Source organism: Pimephales promelas, chromosome 2 (genome assembly GCF_988280905.1).
Source record: "Pimephales promelas chromosome 2, fPimPro1.hap1.1, whole genome shotgun sequence".
NCBI lineage: Eukaryota > Metazoa > Chordata > Actinopteri > Cypriniformes > Leuciscidae > Pimephales > Pimephales promelas.
Window position 1 is genome coordinate 3,855,779 of NC_142770.1, and position 11,578 is coordinate 3,867,356.

At 38.8% G+C, this 11,578-nt stretch overlaps 1 protein-coding gene and 1 long non-coding RNA gene across 3 annotated transcripts in view; both read right to left on the bottom strand.

Annotated features, from left to right (window-relative positions):
• The window catches only part of LOC120486553 (uncharacterized), a 62,907-nt gene that overhangs the window by 11,530 nt on the left and 39,799 nt on the right, over positions 1–11,578 (bottom strand). The gene's annotated exons all lie outside the window — the stretch shown is intronic.
• LOC120476111 (uncharacterized) lies at positions 2,926–8,076 on the bottom strand. Its single transcript, XR_005622059.2, has 3 exons — positions 7,917–8,076; positions 6,249–6,398; positions 2,926–3,867 (listed from the first exon to the last, which is right to left on the bottom strand). It is a non-coding gene; the product is annotated as an uncharacterized LOC120476111 (long non-coding RNA).

Sequence of the window (11,578 nt, forward strand, 5' to 3'; positions counted from 1 at the left end):
CTCTGAAGACGAAGACGTCATGCATATACATATTACGTGTTCAGGTCGTTTTATAAAAAAATAAAAAATAAAAAAAGTTCATATGTTTTATCGCCATCTGATGGCCTGGCGGCAGAATACAGACTCAGAGTTTAAGGCCGTTTTCATGGATCTGTGTGAATATTTTGACAATGGTCTTGTTTGTACGAAGAACACCCAAAAACATTTCCATTTTAATCATATCATTATCCATAATTGTCGTGTTAGCATACCCTTAGAGCAACTTCAATTAGTCTACATTGTGAAACGAATGGTCAACACGACTAAAACTTAATGGACATAATTGCGAAAGATGACGACTTATAAGAGACCAAGAACTGCAGAAACAAAGAGGCTCTTTTTTGAAATCCTTCATCCTGGAAGTCAAGATGACAGTGTAGGCATTTAGCATTAGCAACCATGCTAATCATAGCTTAGCTGTAAATGATCTGGGACAGCAAGGGAAAAGTTTCAGTCGTAGGTGAGGGAATATATCATGATTCCAGCAAATGTCCAGCATTAAACCTGGACTTAAAGACACTTTAAGTGTCTTTGTTGATGCACTCAAACCCATCTGACAACATTTAGGAGATGTTTGACACCTTTCTATCAATACACTTGATTGACATTATTTTTGGTTACACGATCTCATCAGTGCACTTTAAACATTTTACTGTTATTTTAAAACATGTCAGCTAACTCTCAGTAGAGAAGATCGACTTTCTAACATCTGTAACACTGCATTTTACTATAAGTAACTTTGTAACTTCTACTAATAGAGAGCCTAAGTCCCGCCCCTTCCGGTCGACCACCATGGGACCTTATTTCGGAAAAATATTGAATGGTAGTCAATGGCGAGTCTGGTGGTTTTCTGCTATTAAAGCTGCTGGGATTTTCTTTAACAGTGTGCAGATTCTTTTTCTGATTTTTGCCTTCAGCTTGATATTATATCATCAATGATCAAGTGTGACTTGAACCTGTGTGTGTTCATGTACACATGTTTGAGGTACCTCTTTTTTGGAGCTGGACGACACCTCTGTCCTATAGTAGATTCAGTCCTTGTTTGGTGAGGATGGGGGGCCCTCTATTGACAAAAAGCTTAAACAAAAAATATAGCATTTTATTAGAAGTTATTACACTAAATCAGCACCAATGACCTTTTGAACATCCTGACCTCTTGTCTATTGACATGGTATGTAAATAGTTTGAACATTTGGTTATGTTGAGGAGGAGTGAAAACTGGCAACATGTTTTGCTAAAAAACAACAACACAAGGTTCCCCAGTTGTTTTGGTAGAAAGGTGTCTAAAATGTTGCGCTTCAATATGTAATTAATGGTTCATGTTCAAATTAAATATGTACAGGTCTAAGTTGCACATGTTTCCATGACAACACTCTTTACCATCTTTACCAGGAGTACCTCTCCGTTAGTTGCTACAGTATTTACATGAATCATTCAGCACAACATTGCTAACATTGTTTATCGCGGTTATTTACAGATACGTGAAGATAAGTGACATGACGTAAAATGCAGCTAGAAGCTAATGTTAAAATGTTTTAATGGTATAGGCTAACGTTACGTTAGAGATGTTAAAGATAATGTTCAAATACGTTGTTGACTTACCTTAGAACAATGTAGACATCTTTGTTTACTTTATCCACGTTTAGTTAGTGTTGTGGTCTGAGTGTATTGGGTTAGCTATGCATAGGCCTACTGTGATTGGCTCATCACGTTTGGGGGCGAGATAAAAGGAAAAACGTACTCGGTTGTAACCTCGGTTCTCTCTAAAAGAGGGAACGAGTAACGTTACTGCGTAATATCTTCCATACACAGCAAATTACATGCTACTGGGAGCTCTTGTAACTCCCCTATGGGTTTGAAGCAAAAGCCATAAAAAACACTGTCTTGAACGACAAATGTTTCATGTCTGATAAATGGATTGCCTCAAACGGGGAACCTTTAATGTCTTCCAAAACCATAGAAAGGTCCCACATGGGAACTGAAGGATGTCTGGGAGGATTCAGCCTCTTGGATCCCTTAAGAAAGTGAATGACCAGATCGTTCTTCCCCAGTGACTGGCCAGTCGCTGGTTTAGTAAACGCTAATAAAAGATATAGATTTTACTGAATGTCAGCTTGCCAAAACTTTGATGGTTTTGGGAAACACAAACTTGTTAAACTGATGATAATGACGGAACTTGCGACTATTGTCTAACAATGCTTTTAGGGAAACTCCCCCAGCCAGCAATGACATGTGGGGCCCATATGAGGGCTTGATGGGCGGCAAATGTGGGCCCCATTATGGGCTTGCACCCGGGATCCACATTGGGGCAAGCTGTGGAAGCCCAGATGTACTAAAATTGGGACCAGTACGGGTACTGTGTGGGTCTTAATTGGGCAATTCATGTCAGACCCATTTGGGCCCCACCTGGCCAAATGGGCCTTAAGTGGGCTTGCACCCGGGATCCAACTATGGTTACCCAGATGGGCTTTAAATGGGCTCTGTAAGAGTCTTATGTGGGTCCTAAGTGGGAAATTCAAGCCAGACCCATTGGGGCCCCACCTACCCAAAGGGGTTTAAAGTGGGTTTGCACCCAGGATCCAGCCGTGGATGCCCAGATGGGCTTTAAATGGGTTCTATAAGGGTGTTATGTGGGATCTTAACCGGGCAATTCATGACAGACCCATTTGGGGCCCACCTACCTAAAGGGGTTTAAAGTGGGCTTGCACCAGGATTCAACTGTGAATGCACCTGAATGTGGGTCCTAACTGGGCATTTCATGCAAAGCCTATCTAAGCCCAACCATGCCAAATATTTTAAGGAAACAATCTAAGCTAAACAATCTAAACTAAAATCGAAGAATGAACATAAGTCCAAGATAAATACAAGACACTTGACGCTTTGAACTGCAAGAAATATATTGTTTAATTGAACAACTAAAACAATTTAAATGTCACAACAGTAGCTCACTGGAAAAAAAAAAATGCTGATAATTTATTCGCCCCTATGTCATCCAAGATGTCCATGTCTTTCTTTCTTCAGGTGAAAAGAAATTTAGTTTTTTTGATGATATTTGATTTTGATGTTATTTGATTTAGGAATTTAGATTTTTTCTCCATATAATGAACTTCAATGAGAACCAAACGGTTCAAGGTCCAAAAGACAGTTTCAGTGCAGCTTCAAAGGGCTTTAAACGACACCAGGCGATGAATAAGGGTCTTATCTAGTGAAACGAACGCTCATTTAAAATTAAAAAAAAAAAAAAAAGCACAAGTATAAGCACAAATGCTCACCTTGGTCTGTTCTGTGATGCGCGTTCGTGGCTCTCCTGTTCGAAGTCGTTCATCAAAATGCAAATGAACAAATCTATTTTCAAGTAATTTGGTTCATTCAACAAACGAAATACATGTAACTTAGAAAAAGATTTGTTCCTTTTTGATGAACGAGTTCGAACAGGAGAGTCACGAACGCGCATCACAGAACAGAGCAAGGCGAGCATTTCTGCTTATAAAACTTCAACTTTGTTATTTTTATTTTTTTTTAAAAAACCTTAAAGGTTGTTTTTTCCCCCATCAAAAACCTTAATTTCTTTTCGACTGAAGAAAGAATGACATGCATCTTGGATGACATGGGGGTGAGTAAATTATCAGCAAAAGTTTTTTTGTTTTTTTTTTCAAAAATGAACTACTCTTTAAATACAAAATACACTCAGGGCGTGGTGGATGCTCCCTTTTATCTTTGGGCTCTTGCAGCCCTCTCCCCTCCACGGTCCATGCGCCACTTCCCCAGTGCCATTTCCACTTGCTTGCGGTTCACACTTTTGAGTAATTGCATTACTCTTCAGTGCACCTAAAAACAAAAGAGCATAAGTCAATTTAGCAAGGTTCTTTTTTGCTCCAACTTGTATGTCTTCAAATCATTCAGTCAAGAAAAACACATTTACACATGTGGTAAGCTAAAATGTTTGCTCTAGAGTGACATTTAACATGGAGTTTTATAGAGTTTTATATACCTATAACACTTTTTCCATTACATGTTGAAATATACAGTAGCCTCAAATGCACACCAGATTTGAGTGACATTAGAAACAATTTTCCATGAATATATCAAAATTCATGAATTCTCCAAAGGCGACCCCTTGGTATTAGGGGTGTAACGGTACACAGAAGTCACGGTGTGGTTCATACATTACGGTTCTGTACAATGGAGGGAAAAACAAAACAAAAAGACATAAGGCATTGTATTTTTTAAATAAGTTTTATTAATAAAGGCATAAAACCAGTTTATTTGTAATGCACTGACAATAGTTTTATATAATTAGTTTATTAATTAAACTAATAAAACCTTGTGATATGTTTGGTAATTGTACCTGAATTCAATTAAAATTATTTTGCAATATTTCAGATCAATATTTTTGTTTTCCTTAATTTTAATTAATATTATTATTTAACAATGTAACATTATTTTCATCTGAATTATAAATAATTGATTTCTGTGTAAAATAATAGTACGATTAAAAACATTTGATTTTCTTTTTTAATCAATGTAGAATGTGTAAGATTAGTGCTGATTTAAGATTAGTCAAAGCAGCAGTGAACTGATGTTCAAACCAACATGTTTTTTTTTTTTTTGTTCTGGGATGCCATTGTTGCTATTGTAACGAACTACCCTTTTACATGCCTCTGATTGACAGATAAATCATGCAACCTTATTTCACTGTTGTTGAGGTTTTTCAGCTTTGTACAACATTTGCTTCATACATTTACTGTACTTTAATTGTATTGTTAAAGAGGGCAAGCTTTACCATTTAATTGAGCCATACATGCGTTTTAGACACTTACATTGTTCTTTCTCCGTCAGTGAAATAACTGCGTCCATGTTATGAGCCGAGTTTTTTTTTTTTAATTTACTTTAACTGCTCTGGTATTATCAATGGGATTACATATTTAAGGTGTTGCTAATAATTCTAATTATATTTGAATATTCGCAAAACTCACTTACATTCACGTTAGCGGTACTGATTCAAAACACAAGCGCAATGATTGAATGTCAAAGCACGGTTTGAGCGCCCTGCCCCCCCAGCCGAACTGAAAGTTTTGATTGGTTTTGCACCCAAGTCAGACCTGTCCGTTATTGGCTGAAGTGCTTCAGATCTGTCTGTTATTGGCTGAAGCGCAGTGCTCCACCACAGTCGTTTTGAAAAGTGTCTGTCAAATGCCCTGTTGCTTCTTTGGTACTTTTGTCAAAGTGCTTCCAAAGTACTTTGTACTTTTGGTGAAAAACAAATGTAGCGATGTTGAATACTTTATTTTTATTCTACTCACGTAAGAGTAAAAGTACCAAATTTTAATTATACTCAAGAAAGTAGATTTTTTTTTTTTTACATCTAGTGAAGTACTGTAACGAAAGTACTAGTTACTTTCTAGTATTAGTAAGTATTAGTTAATTTTAGTTTCTTTAATTAGTTACTTTCCACCTCTGCATCAACGCATTCTCAACCCAAGGCGTCACCTTTGACCATGCTTCAATATTTGACGTTTTAGGCGCCCTTTAGCGTCACTTACATGACGCGATCCTACGGCGTCATCTAACTGACGCTAAAGGAAAGCGTCAGTTAGAGGACGCGATTAGGTTTAGGTGTGGGGTGGGGGTAGGGTACACGCGATCCTAGGGCGTCATCTAACTGAAGCTAAAGGAAAGCGTCAGTTAGAGGACGCGGTTAGGTTTAGGTGTGGGGTGGGGGTAGGGTACACGCGATCCTAGGGCGTCATCTAACTGACGCTAAAGGGCACCTAAAGCGTCAGATATTGAAGCATGTCCAAATGCTTCCCAAGGCGTCAGTTAAGTGACGCCTTGGGGGTGAGAATGGGCTGTCTGCATTTAGGTGAAAAATGTTGTAGCAGACATGGTTGATTTGTTATACATTTACAAAGTTTTGAAGCAACCTGGCATGGGACTTGAACTCTGCAAAGTTTAGTGATTCATTAAGCATGGGAAGGATTTTGTCAAAGAAAGAAAACACAGGAAAACTGTGGCCAGGAGACTGGGTGGGGATGCCGTCAGACTCACGCTGAGGCCACTTCTGGGGGACCCACAGGGATTTCTCGGGGTCAGACTCTGTCTTGGTGGGCTGACCCTGGTTACCAAATTTTCAATTTGGAAGCAGAAACTTTGACGTTAAAGAACATTTCAATACCTCTAAACGTGGGAGAAAAAAAAAAAAAACTCACATAAATACTTGGAACCATGGGCGCTGCTTCCCCAGCAGGATCCATTTGACCTGCTCCTCTAAGACCTGCTTCGCCACCTGGAAATTTGAGGGCTGTGGCTTCCCCTCTGGGACACACGAGGGCTGCTGATTCCTAAGAGTCCTCTCTATCCTAAGAGAAAGAAATACTGGTAACACTGCAGCAAATTAAAAACACAACACTACCATTAAAACGTGATATAAAATATATATATATATATAACTGCTGTAGCGGCGCGTCAATGATAATGTTGAACGCCATATTTTTTGCGTCGACACTTCTTTATTTATTTTATTTTTTGCACGTTCCTCGCGGTACAGCTTGCCACACACACACACCACGGGAGACCGGAACATTGCAGAATAGAGGATGAAGACAACTAGAAGTGAATGAGCTTTCCATTAAATGAATCACACACTTTAAACAAACCCTTTCATTTAATTTTGATCTTTGATTGCAAGTGATCGCACCTCAATGGTCCACACACCTCCTGTGCACATTGGCACACCTGCGAATATCTGCATCTTTCCACAACATGGAGGAGAAATTAGTATTAATTAGTGTATTAGCATTAGTATCTAGATTTAGGCGACTAAAATCTTATTGTACGTCATCGACTAAAGCTAGAATAAAACTATAACAGTTCAAATGACTAAAATATAATGGGTTTAGTTCAATAATGCATTAATTTAGAATTTCTCTCAAATTTACAAACCCATAATTAGACCTTATGTAGCCCCTTCTTTACAATGAATGATACATGCGTTCTTTACAACTACTTGCATACATCACTCTTTATTCTTTCAAGCAGCAGACGTATTTGTATGAATTAATTAATGAATCCTTATTAAAGCTATTAACGAGCAGTGAATTTTAATCTCTTTCTTTTGTTGCTTGATGACACAGACCGCATCGTGGTTTATTAAACACGTAAACATCGGATCGTGTACAATGACATGCGGATCCAATTGCACGGATGCATACAATCACAACTGTTCAAAACATAAAAACGTCCTGGATGCATATGCAACCCGGGGACGTACTCCCATGCCACTAACGCTGGACCACCAAAAAAAGAAATCTTTATTACTACAACTAAGAGCAGGTCAGGGAGGAGACTCCATTTAGCTGTGCTCAGCATAAACATTACAGTATGATTACAGCATTTGATTTCACAGACTGGCGTTCATGGCGCAGCAGACTCAAGCCCTGGAGTAAAACCTGTTCTCAATATACATGTCCACGCTGAGCACAGACAACTGCTGCGGGGCTCCTGTCTGTGGTGTATGTCATCAAACACGTAGCCATGGCCGTGCACGACCGGGTTATTGATAATATTCCTGTTTTGAACGGGTTATTGGCTGCATTTAAACGTATTAAATGTGTTGCAGCTCTTTCTGCTCGGATGAATGAACGCCAGTCTGTGAAACGCAGCTACTCATCGAAATATCGGAAATGTGTTTAAAACTCATTTCACCGTTATTAAAAGTATATCGTGATAACTTATGAATTATTGTCCAACCTCTCCAGCTGTTTTTCCTTTTGGTTAGATTCTACATCAGATTAAACAGTTACAACACAAAACAAAAAATTACAGACTACTGTACACCTGCAGTGTTATTTTTCTGGCAACATAATATTTAAACTTACCTTGTGAATGTCTGATGTGAAGTTCTTCTCCTCGAAATGACAGCTAGCAGCGTTGCTTTCCGAATGGCCCGTTAACGTTTGAGCGCGAATCAAGGCCTTTGCTTACAGGCCCCTTATAGATGTCCTAAGAACTGCCTGACTAAATAACAATTAAATACAGTTAAATTGTTAGAGAATTAACAATTAAATATGTTAGAGAATTAACAAACGTTAACTGCTTCGCTGGCTTCATATGAATCAGCCTAATTATGTATTGTGTGCATAACAGGCAGGTGGGAAATATACTGAAAATCTGTACTCAAGTGCAAGTACTGCTGCATTGCTATTACTCTATTACAAGTAAAAGTACTGGTGTTAGAGAACCGCTCAAGTAAAATTACAATTTGTAAAAAAAAAAATAAATAAATAAATAAAAAAAACTAATCAGCTAGAACAAGTTACTTTTAAACACTGATGTCACTGTCACTTCTCCAGATTAGGGCTGGATGTGTTTTCCTTAAAAGTTAAAACCACAACAATCGATCAAATCATTAATGATTGAATTGATAAGATACAAATGTGTTTTTTCCCTAATTTTCTATATATATATATATATATATAGGCCTACAGTATATACACTATATATACGATCTATATGTTTGTTCTTTGATGACTACTGTGACTCACTCTCAACATGCTTGATTAGCCTACATGTAGAGTTACTAAAATTTGTACAGTAAGTTATCAACACACCTAAATAGTTACTTTTCGCCTCTGCCACACCAATATATGTGTTCCCAGATCAAAACCATGCCCTCTTGGCCCATGAATGTACCATGCAGGACCCATATGTGTTCCCAGATCAAAACCATGCCCACTTGGTCCATAAATGTACTATGCAGGACCCATATATGTGTTCCCAGTTAAAACCCATGGGCACTTAACCCATAAAAATTATATGCAGGACCCATATATGTGTTTCCAGTTCAAACCCATGGACACCTGGCCCATAAAAATTATATACAGGACCCAAATATGTGTTCCCAGTTCAAACCCATGCCCACTTGGTCCATAAATGTACCATGCAGAACCCATATATGTGTTCCCAGTTCAAACCCATGACTACTTGGCCCATAAATAAACCATGCAGGACCCATATATGTGTTCCCAGTTCAAGCCCATGCCCACTTGGCCCATAAATGTACCATGCAGGACCCATATATGTGTTCCCAGTTCAAACCCATGCCCACTTGGCCCATAAAAATTATATGCAGGACCCATATATGTGTTCCCAGTTCAAACCCATGCCCACTTGGCCCATAAATGTACCATGCAGGACCCATATATGTGTTCCCAGTTCAAACCCATGCCCACTTGGCCCATAAATGTACCATGCAGGACCCATATATATGTTCCCAGTTCAAACCCATGCCCACTTAGCCCATAAAAATTATATGCAGGACCCATATATGTGTTCCCAGTTCAAACCCATGCCCACTTGGCCCATAAATGTACCACGCAGGACCCATATATGTGTTCCCAGTTCAAACCCATGCCCACTTGGCCCATAAATAAACCATGCAGGACCCATATATGTGTTCTCAGTTCAAGCCCATGCCCACTTGGCCCAGAAATGAACCATGCAGGACCCATATATGTGTTCCCAGTTCAAACCCATGCCCACTTGGCCCATAAAACTTATATGCAGGACCCATATATGTGTTCCCAGTTCAAACCCATGCCCACTTGGCCCATAAATGTACCACGCAGGACCCATATATGTGTTCCCAGTTCAAACCCATGCCCACTTGGCCCATAAATGTACCATGCAGGACCCATATATATGTTCCCAGTTCAAACCCATGCCCACTTAGCCCATAAAAATTATATGCAGGACCCATATATGTGTTCCCAGTTCAAACCCATGCCCACTTGGCCCATAAATGTACCACGCAGGACCCATATATGTGTTCCCAGTTCAAACCCATGCCCACTTGGCCCATAAATGTACCATGCAGGACCCATATATATGTTCCCAGTTCAAACCCATGCCCACTTGGCCCATAAAAATTATATGCAGGACCCATATATGTGTTCTCAGTTCAAACCCATGCCCACTTGGCCCATGTCTGTCCCTTATGGGGCCCATATAATTAGCTCATATGGGGTTCCTATGTGGGACTCATACTACAAAACCTACACGGGACCCGCTGATTTCACCCAGCCAAAGCCCATGCCCACACAGTAACCATAGAACCCCGACTTAACCCATCTGGGCCCCACATGTCATTGCTGGCTGGGCCAGTTCAGTTTGGATCATCTCCATTTGGCCTATGGGGCAAACGGTTCTACAAAGAATGTAGTTAAAATGATTGTCAAGTCAAGTCATGTTTGTTTGTCTAAAAAGAACTTTTCACATGTACTTACAGTTTCAAAACCGCTTTACAGATAGCCTCTATTTTAGTAGCTGAGCTTCATTGACCCTTTTTGACAAAAACATTTCTCAAAATATCTTCTTTTGTGTTCCAGAAAACTTTGCCTGAGGCCACCGCTCATCCACCCTCTGGACTGTTTATTGAGGAGCGTGAATCCACTTCTTCACTCAGAATTCTCTTTAGATTTATTATTATTATTTGTTATATATTTAAATTAAGTTTTAAAAAGATGCCACTTTATATCCAAAAGAAATAAAAAAATAAAATACATAACCAGCCAGTGTTCAAAACTATCTGCTTGCCTTAGCTTGATTCAAAACATTAAGCTTGTAATAAAGTCTTTAATTCCAGTGGTACTGAGAGACAACACATATTTTGATCTCGTTTGAATTGTGCCCTGAATTACACATATGATGTTTGTCAATTTAAAAGATACATTTTAAAGTAAAGAAAGTCGCAGTTTGATGTAAAACCGTTGAGGTATAAGACTGTGAAAATACGTAATTACAAAGACTACAAACCCCAAAGGCGCACATTTTCTCCCAATGAATGAAGCTAACTTTACTGAGGCTGTCTGTCATTGTTTCTACAGTCTTACGTTATAATCGTAACGTTACGCCGTCCTACGCAGCGGATCTCGTTTCTCTTCCCGGGAGATGTAGTTCATAGAGCGATTTTCACATAAAACTAAATGTTACTCTTCTGTTGTATGACAAACTGCGACGTTTTTGACTTTCAGAATTATCTTTTAAATTGAAAAACATCATATGTGTAATTGAGGTCACAGTTCAGACGGAATAAAAAGATAATTTGTCTCTCGCCATTGACTACCATTCATTTTTTTCCGAAATAAGGTCCCATGAGCCGGAAGCGGAGGGGCGGGACTTAGGCTCTAATGAGAGTTGACATCTGAATTTTCTTTAGAGTAGACTCTATGCTTTACAAGAGCGCCATCTAGTGCCCATTTCTGTAACAGCCTTCACCATCTAATATGAGAACAAAAATTAAAAAGCTTGATTAGAAAAAAATTAAAAAAATTAGTAGATTATTAGTGTGTTGTTATTGTTAAGGACCGAGTTATACAGCTAGTTAGTTAGGTTAAAGGTGAAAGTCTAATCCTTGTTAAACTAAAATTTGCACACTTCATGATCTACAAATGGTTCCTTGTTAGCTTAGTTACTTCTGATCAACTCAAATCATTTCACAACAAACACGTTTAAATAGCATTCATCGCATTTATTTACATTT